Source organism: Leucopleurus acutus, assembly GCF_964270905.1.
Source record: "Leucopleurus acutus genome assembly, chromosome: 2".
NCBI classification, from domain to species: Eukaryota; Metazoa; Chordata; class Mammalia; order Artiodactyla; family Delphinidae; genus Leucopleurus; species Leucopleurus acutus.
Window position 1 is genome coordinate 92,724,874 of NC_139143.1, and position 8,994 is coordinate 92,733,867.

Genomic DNA, 8,994 nt, shown 5'->3' on the forward strand with positions numbered 1-8,994 from the left:
GTTTATTATAGTGAAAGGATACAGATCAAAATCACCCAAGGGAAGAGGAACATAAGGCAGTGTCCGGGAGGGTTTAAGTGCAGAACATCCAGTCTTCCTCTCCCCAAGGAGTCGTGCAGACAGTGCTTACTTCTTATAGCAATGCTATGTGACAATACACATGTAACACTGCCAACTGGGGAAGCTTACCCAGGCTTGGTGTCCAGAATTTGTACAGGGCCTCAGTCATGTAGACATGATTGACTGCCTGCCTGACTAACCTTAGTCTGTAGCTCCTCTGGAGGTTGAGCTGTTACTGCATGGTCCAGAGCCACCACCATAAATCACATTGTTAGCTTAGACTACCTCACATGGCCCTAGGCCTCCAGGTAAATAAGATACCCTTATCAGGCAGAATATTCCAAGGGCTTAGAACTGACCTCCCAGGAACTGAGGGCAGAGACCAGGCTCTCTTTGGAATAATCCTTCACTGCGAAGGCATGACTACTGGGAGCTGAGGGTCACTAGGGGCCATTTTAGAGCCTGCCTACCACACCCACCATCTACAGAACTTCCCCCATCTGAGTTCCTGATCAGTTTTTAAGTACCTCACTCTTAAATGTGATTGGATTACCACCCATTTAAGAAAAGTCTACAGTGTAAGAGAGAGGGCTAAACAGACCATGAAGAAAGAAGGAACTTAGAGGAAACAGAGACAGTTTAGGGAATTACACTAAACTAAACTAAATTAAACTATAAAACCAATGAACCAACTAACCAACAAAATAAAAGAAACCCTGCAATATTACTAGAGAGATAAAATATTGCATCTGATGCCAAAAACTCGGCCTCTGTGCACAGGTGCCAAATCAAACCTCGGAGACAGAGTTTTGGGTGAAGTAGAAAAGAATAGCTTTATTGCTTTGCCAGACGAAGGGGGACACAGCAGGTTCCTGTCTCCATAAACTGTTGTGTCGCAACCTGGGAGGATTTGGTGAGGAGCTGTATAGCAATAGTACCGGGGTGGGCTTGCTGACAAGATTAGGGTGTGTACCAGGCCTGCACTCCTTTAATCTGGTCTCAGATAATCTCTTGATGAGCTTCTCTGGTTCCTTTAATCTGGCCTCAGGTGGTCTTCTCTGGTAGGAAGAATGCTGACAACTTCCATTTGTTGGGATTTAGTTCTATAAAGAGCTCAAAGGTATTATGTGTATCCCTTGAGGTGGACCCAGGACCCTGCCTCAAGGCTGCACTATTGTTTCTTGGCTGCTCCTCCCTTGTCTCTGCATCCCCTCCCTTCCCTGATCAGCAACTGTTCGAATCTGCCCTTTGGAACTCAGGGAAGGTCACGGAGGCTGGAGTCTGTTTCCTACAAACAAGGAATGGGGACACGGAAAGGCTTCCGTGCCCAGGAACCCCACAGGGTCCTGCTCGATTTCACACCCATAAGACAAAACAAGATAATGTGGAAAAGATAACAAGGAAGAGCATCCGTGGGTTAAAACATGGTAGATGACCTAAAATTTAAAAACATAATATAATTGTGTGAGATCGAGGAAGGGAAATGTATGTGTTTTGGTGTGTGTTGAAGGGAGTGGGATATAACTAAGTCTTCATTGTCCAAATTCGGTAGTAAATCAGGGATGGATTCGAGTTTTGTAGGGCCAGAGGAACATATGATTCGAGGGATGGTCTTTAAGAAAAGTAAGACAAAGTTATGTGTTTGAAGTTAAGAATGGGGTCTTGTAAAGGACCTGTGAAAGTGAGGGACTCTGAAACACAAGCTGTTCAGTGTTATTTTCACAAAAAATCTCCCTCTATGGTCAATGGAAAGCATCTAAAATTGGAAAATCAAGAAATAAGAGTTTAGGGAATTCCTTGGCAGTCCAGTGGTTAGGATTCCACGCTTTCATTGCCAAGGGGCTGGGTTGGGGAAATAAGATAATGCAAGCCTCACAGCATGGCCCCCCACCCCCCCAAAAAAAAGAATTTCTAAAAAAACAAAAAGAAAGGAAAGTTTAAAAACTTTATTTAGAAATACAAGGTAAGTACCAAAAGAAAAATCTGAAAGAGCTGAATGTTTGGGGCTGTGGAAATCGGAGTAGAGTGTGATGGGGCAAGGAATTACTATTTTTTATAATAATAATTATATTTTATATTAAAACCGTGAATACTATGTGGCTTTTTGCCCCATTCAGGGCCCCTCTCCTGTTTATTTATTCATTCATTCATTCCCTTTTAACTCCATTGCCCAGTCCCAGCTCCCTTTCTTTCCCATTCTAATGTGTTTAATGGCATCTTTTGACCAATATGGTGAAATAGATAGGCTGCTGGCTCCTCCCCTTGAGATTAACCTTCGAGAAACTAGAGGTTTCCAGTAAATAACAAGCAAACCATAAGAACCCCCTGAGCAGATTAAAGGGTTTTTTTTTAATATATAAATTTATTTATTTATTTATTTATTTATTGGCTGTGTTGGGTCTTCGTTTCTGTGCAAGGGCTTTCTCTAGTTGCGGCGAGCCGGGGCTACTCTTCATCGCGGTGTGCGGGCCTCTCACTGTCGCGGCTTCTCTTGTTGCAGAGCACAGGCTCCAGATGCGCAGGTTCAGTACTTGTGGCTCATGGGCCCAGTTGCTCCACAGCATGTGGGATCTTCCCAGGCTCGAACACCTGTCCCCTGCATTGGCAGGCAGATTCTCAACCACTGCGCCACCAGGGAAGCCCTAAAAGGTTGTTTTGAAATAGTGTGTGTGTGTGTTGGGGGGATCTAGGTGGTAGTGCTGGTGCATCCTAGAACAGAGAGTGTTGTCTTGGCTCTAAGAGGGTAATTTGGAGAAAAACAACTTACATTCCTCTTGCCTGTCCATCCCCTTGGCATTGGAACAATCATTGACAACCTTTATTTCAGAAATCTCTACTGTCCAGTATTTCCGGTCCAGGGATGAATTTATTGCAGTACAAAACCCTGCTAGAGTGAAGAGTTAGGAAAGCAGTGGGGGTGGGCTAGCCATGGGTACTACTCCTGCTCTCTTACTCTCCAAACCACCATGGTTGGTAGATGACAATCCAGGGAGTACTTCCTCCTAGTGGTTCTTCTCCCACAGGGTTTGACAGTGAAGTCCAAATGCTGAATTGCTGCTTAGAGCAAGGGGAGGTGGTGTGCTTCACTAGTTTTGTAGCACCTAGGACTCCTCCCCTTCTCTCTACTTAAATTTCTCTGGGTTGACAAAGACTATGGTCTGGCTTTCCAACCTTTCCCAATAGGCAGTGCCCAAAAGACTGGCCATCACACCCAGGGAAACATGCACTCGTGGGTTAAAATAAAGAGAGTAGAACTAGCCAAAAAGGAAGAAAAAGTAGGGGAGGAAATCACATCTATCTAAGGAAGCAGAGAAATTAGAACAGATGATAAATAATTTAAATAATAATTATTAAAAGTACATCTTTCTATTTGTATTTGTTCTTACAAAATGTATACAGCTTTTTAGTATGAGTTATTTTTAGTTAACAAAGATGGAAAATCATGTTTTGTAATACTTCTCATTTCGTTTTTTTATTGTGGTAAAAATAAACCCATAAAATTTACTATCTTCACCGTTTTAAAATGTACAGTATCATTCAGTTTCTTATGATTTTTACTTAAAAACATGTTTTTAAGAACCATCCATGTTGCTAGCTATATAACTAGTCTGTTGCTACCAACTTCTGCATGGATCTCCATGGTGAGTACCCCCTCTCCCAGGCAGGGAAACCCAGACAGCCTCCAGTTATTCATGATCACAAATAACATTGCAGTGAATATCCTTATATATTTCCTTGCATAGGCCCATGGGAGAATTTGAGATATATACCCAGGAGGGAAACTGTCGGACATAGAGGACAGTTACCTTTAGTTTGACTAATCTGAGCAAACGTGCTTTCCACAAGGGTGCACCAGGCTGCATTCCCCACTAGCAGGGCATGAAGGTTCCCAGTTAATACAGTAACTAAAATGACATATCAGTTTTGTTCCAAATTAAATGTGTCCGATTATCAATGAATCTGAGCATTTCTTCATATGCTTGGTAGCCTTTTGAGTTTCTTCTTCTCTAAATTATCTCTTCATATCCTTTGTTCATTCTTCTGTAGGGGTTGCTGATTTTTTTTCCCTGTTAATATACCAGAGTTTACTTGTATTCTAGATATTAATCCCTTATTGAATTTAGATTGCAAATATCTCATTCAGTCATTTGTTAAACTTTGTCTATGGTGGGTTTCTTTGAACAAAAATGTTTACTTAAGAAATATACTTATTTTGAAGTAATTTTGAACTCACAGAAAAATATATTTCAAGTTATATAACAAGAATAGTACAGAGAACTTTCATTTGAGCATATGATGCACGACTCTCCTGAATAGTTTGGTGTGTGATTCCTACAAACAGGTTGTTCTCCTATATAACTACATGACAATCATCAAAATCAGGAAATTAACACTATGTACACCTCAGACCCCATTCAAGTTTTACCAGTTGCCCCAATAATATACTTTATAACAAAATAATCCAACTCAAGAGCATACATTACCAATAGAAGGGAATTTCCTCAACCTAATAAAGGACATTTATAAAAGTCTGAGATCTAGCATCATACTCAATTGTAAAGACTGAATGCTTTTCCCTCTAAGATCAGGAACAAGTCAAGGATAGTTGTTTTTGTCACTTCAACCTTGTACTAGAAGTTCCAGACAAAGAAATTAGGCAAGAAGAAGAAATAAGATCATCCAAATTGGAAAGGAAGAAGTAAAACTATCCGTATTTGCAGATGACATGATCTTATACATAGACAATCCTAAAGTATCCACAGAAAAACTATTAGAGCTAATAAACGAATTCAGTAAAGTTGCAGGATACAAGATCAATACACAAAAATCAGTTGTGTTTCTATATATTAGCAACAAACAACCTGATAAGAAAATAATTTCATTTATAATACCATCCAAAAGGATAAAATTCCTAGGAATAAATTTAACCAAAGAGGTGAAAGGCTAAACTACAGAACACTGCACAAAATAATCTCTTCTGCAGTCCCTCTTCCTCTTCCCTGCCTTATTTTCTTTATAGCTCTTAGAACAATTATGAATTATATATTTTAAATAATCTGGGGTCTGGCTTCCCATGTTAGCATGTAAATTCCACGAGAGCAAGGATTTTTGTCTTTTTTATTTATTGCTAGAACAGTGCCTAGCACAGAATAAGCAGAAGATATAAATGGTCACAAGTTAGTTAAACTAGCTTGTTGTTATGTTGTAATGGTTAGTTAAACCATTTTATAAAGATAACATGTTCTTGTATTACTTGTCAATAAATATTAATTTTAGGAAAAAGAAGGCATAGTTGTTTAATGAGGGCTTAAGAAACTGATGTCTTAAAAAAACATACTGTTTGCTTTACAGTAAGTTAAAAGGAGCTGACTAGAGAACTGCTGAATAGCAGGGAAAGTGAACTTGAAGTTGGGTAACATGAATCTGCACAGAACCAGGTCTAAAAGGAACCATGTAACTGGTAACCATGGACCTGTAACTGGTAACCATGGACCACTGGTAACCTAGTGATTGCCTTCTGAAGTAGAAACTATCATTTAATTAAGGATTCTTAGAATTAATGGCAGATATTCTAAGCAAGTATTTAAGGAAAGGAATAATACATAAAATACATTCATAATACTGAAACATTAGAAATGACCTAGTACCTTTTAAGGGGAGTGGTCAAGAGTTAGAGAAGCTTTTTTTAAAAAATTAATTAATTAATTAATTTTTGGCTACATTGGATCTTCGTTGCTGCACGCGGGCTTTCTCTAGCTGCAGTGAGCGGGGGCTACTCTTTGTTGCAGTGTGGGCTTCTCATTTCTCATTGCGGTGGCTTCTCTCGTTGCGGAGCATGGGCTCTAGGTGTGCAGGCTCAGTAGTTGTGGTGCACGGGCTTAATTGCTCTGCAGCATGTAGGACCTTCCCCGGCCAGGGCTCAAACCCTTATCTCCTGCATCAGCAGGCGGATTCTTAACCACTGTGCCACCAGGGAAGTCCCAGAGAAGCTTTTTATTGAAGCCCTAGAATTCAGCATCATAGAGCATGAAAGAGATTACACATTTGCCTGGGAGACTTGGAATAAAGGCATTCACAAGGATCCATTTTTCCACTTTGACAACAAAAACAACATTTATATGGCTTCTATATAATATTTACCTTTTTTCAGTTTTTAAAAAAATTTCAAACCTATAGAAAACTTAAAAGAATAGCACAATGAACATTTTTCACCTAGATTCACCAGTTGCTAACATTCTATCACACTTGCCTTATTTTTAAATTTTTAATCTATTTATTATTTTTTAAACTGTTTATTACTTCATTTATGATTGCTAAACCTTTTGGAAGTAAGTTGCGGATATTATATTACTTTACCCCTAAGTAAATGGGGTAAAGCATGCTTGTCCTGAGAAGAAGGATATTCTCCTACCACTACATTACTTTTATCACATCTAGGAAAATCAACAATAATGTCTAATCATCTAATATTAGGTTCATATTTAAATGTTCCCAATTGTCTGCAAAATGTCTTTTTTATAGTTGCTTTTTTTTTCAAGGTTCACAATTTACATTTGGTGTAACGTCTCTTTACTCTTTAAAATTTTTAGAACAGTTCTGGCTTTTTAAAAATGTTTAATTAGGCTGTTTTAAGAGTCTGGGGCAGTTTTCTGGTAGAATGTTCCACATTCAGGATTTCTTTCTTTTAATATTTATTTTTTTAATTTATTTGGCTGTGCCGGGTCTTAGTTGCGGCATGTGGGATCTAGTTCCCCGACCAGGGATGGAACCCGTCCCCCTGCATTGGGAGCGCAGAGTCTTAACCAGTAGACCACCAGGAAAGTCCCAGGATTTATTTCTTTGTTTCTCCATTAGTGCAATAAATCAAATATTTTAGCAAAAATACATGTTGTACCCTTTTTTGCATAAAATCAGAAGGCACATAATGTTAGGTTACCCAATTATTGTGATGTTAAGTGTAATCTCTTGTGTTATGAACTGAACTGTGTCCCACCAAAATTCATAAGTTATAGCCCTAACCCCCAAACTGATGGTATTTGAAGATGAAGCCTTTGCTCCCAAATTACGTATCTAATTATGTTTAGATAAGATCATGAAGATGAAGTCCTTATTGTGGGATTAGTGTCCTTAAAAAAAGAAACACCAAAGAGTTTGCCTCTCTCTCTCTCTCTGTCATGTGAGGATACAGCAAGCAGGTGACCATCTGCAAGTCAGGAAAAGAGCTCTCACCAGGAACCAAATTGGCCAGGACCTTGATCTTGACTTCCCAGCCTCCAGAACTGTGAAGATAAATTCCTGTTATTTAAGCCACCCAATCTATGGTATTTTGTTATAGCAGCCCGAGCTGACTAATACAACTTGGTAGAGGTGGTGACCAGTCTTTCCACTTAACATGTATATCTCCTTGTAATCATTAAGTAATCTGAGGGGTGGGTGATACTTTGAGACCCTGTGAATATCTTGTTTACCATTAACCTTTCATAATAATTTTAGCATAAATTAATAGTTCTTGCCTGAATCAGATTTTAATTCAAGGTTGCAAAATGGTGGTTTTCCCAATTCTATCATTCCTTTTATATGTATTAGCTGGCATTCTTCTATAATACAAGCTTACCCTTTCCCCCTTTATCTAGTCTCTTTAAACTCTTACTTTTTGTCCTTCCAAAGCAGACCCTGACACAGAAACCTGGTTGTGGGTAGTTTATTTGGGAGATGATACCAGAGGAAATGGGGAAATTTAGACAGAGCAAGGAGGAAAAGCCAGTAAACGGTTTACCAATGAACAGTTCTGCTGTGATAATTGGTGCTCAGTCCCATTGAGAAACAATGTTTGAATTCCTTAGAATTGTGCTGCTAATCCCAACACCTGTTAGTTAAGAGCTGCCCTGGATGTATTAACTATCCCCGCATTCCTAACCCTCTGCACTTTCCCATTGCCTCCCTCAGCAGCCATACACTCTAAGTGGTTCCTGAGAAAGACCTCAGGCAGAGCAGAAAGGTGGGCATCTGTCAGAATGATGGAACTGTGGATAGAAAAGAATTCAAGTGGGTTGAGGGTAATGTGGAAAAAGGCATCAACAGCATCTGCTACTCTCCCTCTCTCTCATGTCACTGTGAACTTGTGGAATTAAAAAAGAAAATCCCAGCATGTTATAATCCTTTACCATCGTTATGCTGTTTGATTCCCATATTGTCTCAAATTTGGACAGTGGGAGACCCTTCACATTGGCTCCTTTGTCCTTTTGTTTCCAATAGTCTTTGAACAGTTCCTTGCTTTCTGGCACAGCCAAACACTGCAGGCTTACCTTGTTCTTTCTCTGCCCCAGAGCTGGTTTCTGCCATTTCTTTAAGGAGTTCTGATTCTTTATAGTGGAGAATAATATTTAGAAATTGTTCTGGGTTGTTATTGCTTCTAGCCCTTTTCAGTGGACAAAGCTAGGAAATGCACTTAAAAATAAAACAAAACAAAAACCAAACATCACAAGGTTTTTCCTTACTTTCCCCCATTCCATATTTTATTTTCCTTCCCCCACAGAGAAAACCCTGGTCTCAGTATCAATTATTTGCTCTTCCTTATATTATGCACAAGAGTTTCAGAGTTGCAACACCAATATCACTACCAACAACAAATCTTCTAAGTAGAATTTTAAGGTTTCATTTTAGTTGTTTGTCTTCAAATCATACTCCACTAAATGTGTACAGTGAGAAACCTGTACTCAAAATTATTTGAATTATTTTTCTCTCTGAGGTTATATCATTTTATAAAGTATTTTTTTAAGCATTTAAAAATTTATTTATTTAGTTGTGGCTGCGTTAGGTCTTTGTTGCTGCACATGGGCTTTCTCTAGTTGCGGTGAGCAGGGGCTGCTCTTTGTTGCGGTGCACATGCTTCTTATTGTGGTGGCTTCTCTTGTTGCGGAGCACGGGCTCTAG